This window comes from Anser anser, assembly GCF_964211835.1.
Source record: "Anser anser genome assembly, chromosome: 4".
In the NCBI taxonomy this organism is placed as follows: Eukaryota; Metazoa; Chordata; class Aves; order Anseriformes; family Anatidae; genus Anser; species Anser anser.
Window position 1 is genome coordinate 6,862,104 of NC_139724.1, and position 11,682 is coordinate 6,873,785.

General features: G+C 40.0%; 1 long non-coding RNA gene across 1 annotated transcript; it reads right to left on the minus strand.

Annotated features, from left to right (window-relative positions):
* Nucleotides 1–2,509: 2,509 nt before the first annotated feature.
* LOC310899331 lies at nt 2,510–11,663 on the minus strand. The gene is made up of 2 exons (XR_014584214.1): nt 6,846–11,663; nt 2,510–6,764 (listed from the first exon to the last, which is right to left on the minus strand). It is a non-coding gene; the product is annotated as an uncharacterized lncRNA (long non-coding RNA).
* Nucleotides 11,664–11,682: the final 19 nt, after the last annotated feature.

Consider the following 11,682-nt stretch of genomic DNA (forward strand, 5'->3'; position numbering starts at 1 on the left):
TACTACTCATGTGTCCCAAGAATGTATTGTAGTAACTATGAATGTTCAGTAGCTTTTAAAAGTTATTTGATTATTCCTAGTTCATCAGGTTATTATAATAATATGTTGGCATGGAACGTTTAAACCTTAAATCCAAAAATTTGCAAGGGAGACTTGATTTTTATCATCTCCCTAAGAAAGGAAAAATGAGAAAAACATATCATTGCAATAAATACTTTTAGATCATAGAGCAGATTAGAGATGGAACAACCCCTGATATTCAGGCTAGTGTTTTAGTTACAAACCAAAATGCTGCTCCTGCTAGTGGAATATTTAGTAGATAAGAAAGCTTTTTGATTTCTCTAAAACCTGGTTTGTCTGTGTGAACTTCAGTAAAATGTTTGTCCAGTACATATAAAATGAATCAATTCCAATTCTAGGCCTGCCAGTGATTTCCTCAATTTTGCTGTTGCATTCAGGGAGGAAGAAGCATGAGCAAATACTCAAAACATTGCTGTTTGGTGACAGATAAGACTGCAGTAAGTTACTCCCTAAAAGTTTGGAAATCAGTTGAGAGAGAGATTTTGATATTCCTTTTAATGTTGATGTAATATGTAACACTGTTCATCTTATGTTCTGCCATCTTTTCAGCCTTCTTTTCAACAGTGGTGCAAATTCAGTATATAATGTACTTCAGAGGGCTCTCATCTGCTTTCATATTTGTTGTTTCCATAGATCTAATTATCTGGCTAACATACACTTGGGAAACTATTCTCTGTTAGCACTTCTTAGATCACTGTCATATTTTTCTGTCTTTTTCATGATGTGGATCATGACTCAAGACACAATTTAGTAAATTTCACTAAAGTCAGGAAAAAAACAACAACACACCAATAAAACAGTCTAAGGAGGGAATAGCAATTGATTTTGGAGCAAAAAGTGTATAAAGAGCAACAATATGGATGAAGGATAAACCCTAGAGCACCTCTGGTTGTTTGAAGAAAATAAATGCAGAAAAGTGAAATGGTCTGTGGGATAACCTGTCAAAAATGTAATACGTGATTATTGTCTATGGTTTCAGGAAAAATGAATTGAAAAACTAAATTGGTACTTAAAGTTTAGGGTTATTGCTTTTGACATTTCAATGAGATCTTTACTGAGTAAAGATTTAAAGTTCCTCTTAAACTGAAAATTTGCTCTCAAATTTTCAGCTAAATTAAATATCAGCCCCATTCTAAGAGTAGTCTGGAACTCATTGTGGTCTTCTATGTGTTGAAGTATTTACCCTGCTGCTCCATCTAGATTTGCATCCGGCTTGAAGCTTTGTGTTACTTTAGTTAAAAGATCTACCGAACCAAATGTACATAGTTTACAGATGACTTAAACATGCAAAAGTTACATTCAATTATGCTAATGACAGCAGTGTAAATGTCTCCTATTTTATGCACATAGAGAATCAAATGTGTGCTAATTTCTGTATTGTCTTTTGTAAACATTCTTTTAAAATCTTTTTAAGAAATCACTGATTTTACCTGAAGATAGGTGAAGGGATTTACATATTTGCATGTTGTTTTGCATTTTATTGTAGAGTCTTGATAATGTAAATTTAAAGAAGACTGAGATCCAGGGAGAAAAGTCTTAAGTGACTGTTTTTCTACTACATGCAATTCTAATGAAGCTACTTACAGAGGCAAAGAGTGTTGAGCCAAGTTTAACTCTTCCAAACATGCAACTTGTAGGAAAATTGAGAATATGGATTGAGTTTGTTCTTCTTTTAACTCTAGACAATAATGCCAAGGAGTAGAATTTGAGAAGTCTTTCAGATTCCTTTAAATTAAAAAAATAATAATTCAACTACCAGTATAAGCCAGGTGAAAATTGCTTAGACAGAAGTCTAAGAACAAAAGCTTATAACAAGAGAAAGTGTCTTCCCCTCCCCTCTACTGTTATGTGAAGTAGTCAGCTGTAGTTGATCCCTTAAGAGTGTTGCGCCAGCTTCAGGTGTCTGAGCTTTCAGCCCAAGTGATAGGTGCAAGAAGACATGCATGTTCATTTCCAAAAGGATCAAAATTGCTCAGAATTCCCCCTATGGAAGCTCGAATAAAAGAAAATAAGATAGAGAAATGCTGTCTCTAGAAACACATGTTTATTTCAGATGCCCGAAATACACAAGGAGAAGGACACTAACTTTGTAAACAATTAATCTGTAAGTATTGGTGGGTGTCAGCAACAGCACACCATTTCACGTGTGCATATGCACCCAATGCATATTTTAGCTCTTGACTTTTACAATATCAAATATCCCAGAGTTTCCAGGAACACTGTAGCTGGCTTATCAGTTCTTACAATACTTGATGCACAAGTTATCTCTCTGATATTCTAGAAGAAACTCCCCTCTCCCTATCTTGCAGTTCAACTCAAAATGTACTGGTGTGATAAGTTGACAAAGGTTGTTAAGATGAAAACTAGACAGAAAGCCACGTCTGCTAGGGGTAGATAGAACACATCTGTCAAAGACAGACAGGGTTACGTTGTATTTTTAGGGTTTAATCCATAATACATTTCTTTTGTACCTGAAATATTGTCCTCTTTTTTTTTTTTCCAACCTAATATTTTTGAAGAAGATAGTGTAGTTACATGTTTTGTAGCCCCTATTACGGTCACTATGCTTTCTTCTAAGTTTATCAACCCACCCAGTTTCTACATCTTTTTTTTTTCCATTTTAAAATGCAGTTAGAATCATAGAATATCCCGAGTTGGAAGGGACCCATAAGGATCATCAAGTCCAACTCTTGGCACCGCACAGGTCTACCCAAAATTTTAGACCATGTGACTAAGTGCACAGTCCAATCGCTTCTTAATTCAGACAGGCTTGGTGCAGTGACCACTGGGGAGCCTGTTCCAGTGTGCGACCACCCTCTCGGTGAAGAACCTCTTCCTGATGTCCAGCCTAAACTTCCCCTGCCTCAGCTTAACACCATTCCCGCAGGTCCTGTCACTGGTGATAACAGAGAATAGGTCACCTGCCTCTCCACTCCCCCTCTCGAGGAAGTTGTAGATTGCAATGAGGTCCCCCCTCAGCCTCCTCTTCTCCAGGCTGAACAGGCCCAGTGACCTCAGCTGCTCCTCATACGTCTTCCCCTCTAGGCCCTTCACCATCTTCGTCGCCCATATAGATAGTTACATCTATCCCATTCTAAATTACTGTTTTATCATCTTAGTAAGTGCTGAGGAGGAGCCCATCATGATTCTGTTTGCTGAGAAAATACAGTTGGGCTGACAAAGTTGCCAGAATTAGTCACGTGTTTGGTCTTGGCAACGCCCTAGTTATTAAAAAGAAAATAATATCTACTAATCATTTTCAATAAAAGCATTTAGTTATTATAACAGCTTTTTAATTATTTAGAATAGTAGCAGTATAGACAATCATAGACAAAAAAAAATCTATATTTATATCTAGCTAATGCTAGCCAGTTGGAGAGAGAGCAGTAGTCATTTCTGAATAGACTGGTTCTTGAGAAGAGACCATGCACAGTGGCATTCCTCTATCACTAAATGGTGAGAAAACCGATCTAATTACAAGAAACATGAAATGAGCTGATATGAGTCAAACATAGTTAGAAAATACCAAATATTTTTATGTCTTTGGCCTTAAAGATACAGAAACTGCACTAAAATCCGCTCTTCCAATTCACTGGTGAAAACCTAATAGAGTTTTTGTCTCAGTAAATACAACAATAAAATACTGTCTAGAAAATGTTAAATCATCTTCAAGTTGTAAGACAAAATGTTACTGCTGCATCACTGATTTGTACTTCTTTGTCTTTGCCATGAATTCCACTAAGCTGACTTAATTGTAATGAAAACCTTTTTAGAGTGTTTCTTTTATATTTGTGATAATCAAATTTGTGTGTGATACTGAGATGTTGAAATTGTTTCTCAGGTTTTCATATACTGAAAACAATTACTTCAAGTAAAGATTATTAAAGAATTTGTACTGTCTCTTTTAATCTCTAACTTTCCATATACTTCTTACAGTCTATAGGAAGCTCTTGACCATTTTAATAAGCTGTTAGTTAGATAATACAGATCCCCTCTTGGCCGTAAAAATGTTGGTAGTGATTTGCAATAGTTAAGTGTTCATTAAAAGTAAGTTATGGTGTGATTTGCTTGAAATTTCCTATTACAAACAGCAGACCCGAGTGCAAAAAATGATTTTATCATGATTAATGTTCTTGTGTTTAAAAAAACATGGTTCTCTGTGCCAACAAAGAAATTGTCCTCCATTCACTAGAGATTTTGCGATTTCTCACCTGATTGGTACGTTAGTGAAATCAAAGCTGCAAGTTCTGCTGAATTAGTAAGTAATTAGATGAGGTATATTATGTTACCTGTCCTTTTTCTTCTTTCTCCTTTCTTTTTTTTTTTTTTAAATCAGTCCATAAAAATTACTTCTCCATTTTTTGCATTTTATTGCTCTTCAAATCATAGCTAAATCTATGGTTGCTTGTCTCAGCATATCAGAGTAATGCCTTTTATTGATGATAAAGCAGGATCTTGTTCATTGAAGTACTTAAATTTCTTCTGTACTTCAGAGGGAGCTTGAGGTATGCAAGGGGCACGAAACAGATTTTGAAATATAACTATACCATATTTTGTACTTGAAAATACATGTTTTTGATTCTGTCTTCTGCAAGTTTGTTTTATGCTCTTACAAACCAATGTGGCACCGTCAGACTTGCACTGTGTGTAACGTCTTGCTTGTTGAAAAGGCGCTGCAGAATGAAGAGTGGTACAGAGAGAGATCTGTGCTAGCTCAGGTAAATAGAGCGATATATATTCTTAAATAATGTATGCAGGAAAAAGGGCAGCCATATTGGTGAGGTAGTCAACCCTGATAAGGAAGGGTCATGAGGTGGTATGTCTTCTTGACATAGTGATAGGGTATCTTCATGAAGTGATAGTATTACACGTTTGCACAGTAAGTATCAGACATAGGATTTGCTGTGTTAAATGTACATAGTCCTGGAGTTGACTGCTACAGACATTTGTTCTGTCATAACTGTGTTCTAACACGTTTGGGATAACAGCTGCCTATAGACCAACATCTTCACTCTTTAGTTCAACTTAGCACACTCATCTTTTTATTTTCTTTCAGAGTAGAATGTGCAGCTACAAGGTAGTATGAAACGGTTCTACCAAACAGTGAAAAAGGATGACACGAGGAACTTTTGCTTGTTCATTGAGAGTAAAGCTCCTATCTTTTGAAAGGCTAATGATGATCACAGCAAGCAGAACCTGCATTTTGTATAATATATGAAGCATAATATTTGGTACTCCAGCACCGTGATGTAATATTGATTCAACATACTCTCTGCAAACCTTGAGTCATAGTTCTTGAAGACTTTTTAATCCCTTGCTGGATTGCAGCATCACTTCTTAGTTGGTCGTACATCAAATGTGAGACTTAGCAGAGAAGCTTACAAGCTTATGTCCTATTTCCTAGTCTGCTTGGCTGTGCTGGGGAGAAAGCTCATAGAGTAAAACGCAGCAGAGAGCTGTCAATCCATTTATAAGGCAGATCTCACCGGTGCAACTTAAGAGTACTTCTTAGCTGGTAACCAGATGCACGTCTGGATATATCTTGACGCCATACTGGGATGAGACCTAGGTAAGTGACACTTGCCCTCCATCCTCTTATCTTTTTGTGTCCACTCCAGTTTCCACTGGCAAGAAAGTAGTTCCCCAGCAAATCCATAATTGTTTGCTTTAAGCTACTGGGGTACCTGGGACTGTGACTTACTCTCCAGGACATACTTGCCCTGGGGCTTAGACAAAAGCATAGGTACCAACAGATCTATAGAGCAACAATTGGAGCTGTAACCACATTTGACATTTTACTTGTCCTGTGTGCATGTGAAATGCCCACCAAGTTCCTAGCCCGGAGGGCTCAGAGAATATGCTGTGTGTTCAGAAACATGCTGGGTCTTGAAAGTGAATTCCTGTTTGCAGTTCATGAGAAACTTGAAAATATTGGAGTTGGTAGGAAATTTAGCCCATAACTACATAATAGAAGACACTCCATGCACCACAAATCCTACTTTTCCCCCAGCCATATCTACTCTTTTTGTCTCCTGAACAACATACCAAACACGATTAGTGAAGCTGTATTAGCAGATCAGGACAGGATAGTTTTGGCCAGTTGCTGGTAGGTGATGAAATGCTGGTTGTGAGGAGTGCTGCTACAAACTACAGTAAACTAACTTTCCCATTCTTTTTCCCCTCTGAAGGAGGAGAAAAAGTATTTAAAGACTAGCCAATACCAGAAATTAAAGTAAGAGCAATCATGATTAGAGAAGGCGTGATTAATAACGTAATTGCACCACAGTAACAATAATAATTATAATTACTTTTATTTACATAAATTTAATTGCAGCAGTTAGTCCAGATTTACTGTTATGAACACTCAGTGATTTGTGGCTTGTGAGGTGAAAGATGATTCAAGTAGAGCTTTCCCCTTGCGCTGTGAGTAGTGACTTCCTTTTTGAGGCTAAGAAATGTTGTACCTTTATACTTCAAATAACAACAATCAATTTCTTTAAGAAAGCCAGCCAAGGATGGGAGCAGATGGAAGGCACTAGCTCCTCTGGGCACTGTTTGGTATTCACTGAGAGCAAAGGAGATGGAAGCCTGCTCAGCTGATCATCTGAAGTCTCACTGGTTGCTGCATCAACAGGAGTCTTCACATAACGTGGCTCCCAGGACTGACAGGCTCAGCTCAGAGTCTGCAAGGTAAAGTCCCCATCAGTGGGTGCAAGGAAGGGAAGATGATGAAATTTCAGTACGGGAAGGGGATGGCACAGCACCTACTGCTTCTGTTGTGGAGGGAATTGAGGAGTTGCTACTTGTTACAGAGAATTGGAGGCTGCCAGAGGGTGAATCCTGGAGCAACTGGTGAGAAACTAATGAAGAGATGCCAGGGCCTGGGGCTGAGAGTGTGGTTGCTAGGAAGATGGAAGTATTTCTTAAGGAAGAGTCAGCTGGAAGGTTTGGGGGCAGGTACACTGAGAAAGCAGGGATAACGTGGCAGTTGGATGATGCCTTGGTAGAAGAAAAAATGGAAAAAGTGTTGATGTTTTATCTAGACTGGAAAAGGGCAAATATAATAGGGGGGTGACTAACGTCTGTCATGCCTGCCCTCTGATTTCTGGTAAACCCACATAGGTTTGGAGTGCACACCGTAAAGAATTGGAAGAAAGTAGCATAAAATATCCCCGATAGTGCGGGAAAGACGGGCTCAGGCACATGACAGACTTACCAAGTTGGAGTATGTCTGTGGGGTGAGGTAATTAAAAACGTATATGCTGCAGCATGTGTTGTAAACATGTAAGCTGTAGCAAATGTGAACTATAACTCCATGAAAGCAGCTCATGTTGGTGTGAACTGTGAGCATAAGCCTAGGCAGTGCCCCCAGCCCAGGTGGTGTGCATGAAACTGTTAGCTGTAGAAATTACCTTCACAGCTTCTCCCAGCTGGGTTCAGGTGGCTAACAGGGCTGTGTGAGGTTTTTGCCTGGCCCTGCAAAAACCTGCTTTAAAAATTGTAATTTATATAGCTGATGAAGATATGCACTAAATAGATTAAAGAAGTACTCTTAAGGGTGTTTATAACAGAACAGCTGGTTCTTACTGGCATCCTGTAGCCACTCATGCTTCCACTGGGGTTAAAGGCAAGTATGAGAGAGACTTGCTAGCCAAAAGCTTTTGAAGGAACAAAATGCCTGATTCTAAAAAGGGAGTGACTGTATCGTGTATCACACTGGGAAGCCTCGGAGAGGAGGTTGAACTGCTTTGCTCTTCTGTGTGGATGTGAGCTGAGGAAGGAGGTAAGAGGGGTATTGTTGTGCAGGGTGAGCGATGGGCTAGGGAAGCTGAGGAGCCTCTTGACAGTGGGTGGTATGGAACTGGGTTGTGTTTTTCTGCTTTTCCCAACCTGCACGGGCTGATGCTTTTGTTTCTGAAGTGAAGTGCTGAGGCTGCCAGCCAGAGAGCTGTGCTCCAGCCCAGCATGTGGAAATCCCAAGGGCAAAGGGGCTGCAGTGGCAGGTTTCTCCAGGAAGGAGTACACTGTAGTGGTAGCTGCAGCACAGTGTTTCTAAAGGTCTCGTATAACAAGCTCTTTATAGAATTTTGTTCTGAGTTATTGCAAAAAGAGCTGGAAGATGCATAATTGCTCTGGAGTATAATTTGTGGGCACCATAAAAATGATGGCAGGGGAAGTAGATCCAGGTCACTTGTATTTGTCCGGGTCATGTGTTTAACTGTATATCAGTGTACAGCTGACTACAGCAAGATGTTGGGTACCTGACACCGATTCTTTAAGAGTTTTCCAGGGACTGTAGGAGGTAGAGAGCAAAGGGCAGAAAAAATGAAATTTGCATCCCTGCACATACTATGTATCACCTTCGTAAATGAACTTGGAGCAGATCCAAAATATCCTTGGAGCAGAACATTGTGTAGAAGCAGGCACTATTATTATTGCTACTGTATATGCTATTTGTGAGCTGCAGACAACTGTCTAACTAAGCATAATAGCTTTAGTGGTATGCAGCTATTAAATAAACAAGCCCCAAGCACTTTATATATATATATATATATAATGGACTAGGATGTTCATTAAAAACTGGCCTTTTCTTAAAGCTCTAGCTTCAAACTGCCAGTGTGAATTGGTTTTCCTTAGGATATGCATACCATCATTTCAGTAAGGGCTCAGTTCCTCAGATTTCCAGGCCCTGCTCTGTTACCGTGCTTGCTACGGCTGTACCTGGTGCAGGGCAGAGTTACTCAGCAGAGCACGGGCTGTGTGCATGTAATGCAGCCCGTTTGCTGCTTGAGCTGTCTCAGGAATGGTAAGTGAAATAGCGGGGTTGACATGCTGCTCTGCCTGAGCCAATTAAAGCAAATTGTTTATAGCTTACAAATTCCTATCTTTGTTTTGCTGTTGGGGCTTGTTATTTTTAAGGGTGTGTGAACTGTGATTTCTGAGAAGTGTTAATGAGTTCTCTTGGTTGCTTTCATCTGGGAATACAAAATTTTACTAAAATGTCATTCTTTCTCTTTTAAATGGTTCTGTTCTGTTAGGTGTCCAAACTGTGGTGGTGGGTTTTTTTTTTCTCTTTTTTTCCCCCCTTTGGTTTTGTTTTTAATGCTTTTCTAATGAGGATGATATTCTTTAAGCTGCTGAGTGTTTTCTGTGGGGTACTAAGCCCCTGGAGGCTGTGGGCATTGAAGGGTGGCTGACATCTTAAACAGCTAGGTCCCTTTTAATGTTAGCATTTTTGCTTACTTTTAATGAATGAGGGTGGATCTTCTTGGAGGTGAAGGTGTAGGAACCAATTTTGATCACTTCCTCTGTGCTCGCTACTAAGGGAAGGGGGAAGCAAATCATTCAAAAGTAATTAAAAGAAGAAAAGGAATAGTAAGGAATATACTGTGTTTAAGATGGGGGAAGCAAGGAATGTTGAAAGTTCTCTGCTTTGTGCTTTTGATCTGTAAGACAAAAACTTACTGCCTGTCAGAAGTGGTACAAGCAAAATTCATCAACGTGTATGTGGTATGTTGACTGCTATGCAGAAGATCATACATAACATTTAAATTTAACAATTTCAACAAGTTCTTTTTGTTCTCCTCTGAAAAATATGGGGTTAAGGAGTAAGACTCTGTGACTTGCTGACTACAGATAAATATTTCGATCAGCTTGTAGTAATCCCCGAATGGAGTCATTGGGGAACACAGTACAGAGATGTCCAAGTTCCTTGGGTCTGCAACAGCATGTGTCCAGAACGAGGCTGGCTGTATTTGTGTGATAACATGTTCAGTGCCTACTTAAATGGAGTATGAATTCATATGAATATGGCTATGCTACTTCTGAAATCACAATGGTGGGTCCACGTGGCGGTTTGTGATGCAGCTTGCAGATTTGTGGGCTTTTAGACAAAGGCAGAATGAGGTTTTCAAGATGGGTCTGAAAGTCCAACTTAGTTTTCTTTAGCTGCTGCTGTGGTTTTGTGTGGATCACTTAAATCTACCTTTTCCCTTTAGTTCTCCATTTCCCCTGCCTCCCTCAAATGGCAGTAATGGTCCATCTTGTCTATCAACTGAGAGCATTGCTAATTGCAAACTGTTAATGTTTATAAACCACTTCAAAAATGAATAGTCATCTTGGGTGAGATCAAATTGCCACTCTGTTCTCACCATGGAAATAAAAGCACATTGGTGTCTACTTGCCTCAGATCTACTTGTGACCCCCAGGCCTGACAACACCGAGGCCGGTGTCTGGGGAGGCCGTTCGTGACTCATATAGGGGCAGCAGAGCTATTTGCTGTCTATTCTTCAAAAATACATGAGGCGAGGGAAAGTGTTTCAAACCTTGGAGGTAGAACAATGCTTTGCTTCTGTGTTACTCTCGGTAGGTAGTGAGTATCAACAACTGTCTGTTGAAATTCACAAATCTGACTTCCTACAGCTCTTCCTAGCTACTCCAGGCAGGATATTCCTTTCCGCACATGTGGCACAGTTCCGCAAGTCAGAACCCGATGTTCAGTGAGCAGTCCTAGCTAAATCTTGGGTCATCTCACAAGGATTTGGCATGGCTGACTGCTGCTATTAACATTAATTTTCCTGGCAAACTAACTAGAAGTGTCTTTCCTAGTTCCAACTTGACAAGGTGGCAACTATCTAGTCATGCAAGTAAAATGATTAGCTTAGGCTGAATTTTTAAGCTTTCAATTCTTTCAAATAAGGTAAACAGAATATAGAAACACTCTCCCCATGAATAGACAGCTGCAGAAATCCTATCTGGCTGAACAAAATTGTAAGGATGTCTGATCTCTGTAGGTCCATCTCCAGACTGATGCTTTGGTTCATATCATGGTCAGTGGAAATTATATGGCCCTGCTAACAGGAACATTACCAGGATATTTCATAGATGAATCCAGTCAAGGTAAAAATCCACACGTTTAAGTTGAAGGCTGGGATTAAGGTGTCTCCTGCAGGACCTGTAAGAATATACATGGTGTATCTTCTACAGCAATTTCTGTTGGCTTCCTTGAACACCTCCTGTTCACAGAGTAGACCAGATCTCTGTGATGCCCTTTCTAAGTAAAACAAAGTTGGAGGCCCAGACTTTGCGAGTGGCTGTCAACATTTGCAGACTGACTGGGACAGTGTGATGAGCCAAGCCCTTGGCAGCACAGCCTGGCCAGGTTTGCGTGCGTGGGCAGCAGGTCAGAGCAGCTTCTAAGCACTGAGCTGAGATACTAAATGCTAGTGGGAATGCAGGTGTGGGAGAAATGCATGCCGAATCACACAGCAGTGGGTAGGTGAGGAAGTGATGAGCACGACTTATAAGCCGTGGGATAAAACAGAAAGCTCAGATCCCAGCAAAGATTTGTGCACTGGGAGATTTGTGATAAGGGACCTGAAAAGGCAGTCTGGACCGAAATAGAGCAGACAACATTAGACTGCAGTACTCCCAGCTGAGAGCTCAAACTCTCTTTTAAAGTCTGTACCGATTGATTGTAGAGACAGCTAGTTGGAAGAATGGTTTAGAGTCTTGCAGACACTGGAAGCTCAAAGCAGGGAGACATTTGACTGCTCGTTTGCTGCTGGTATGCTCGTAGTTGCTTGGGCTAGTTTTTTTTTT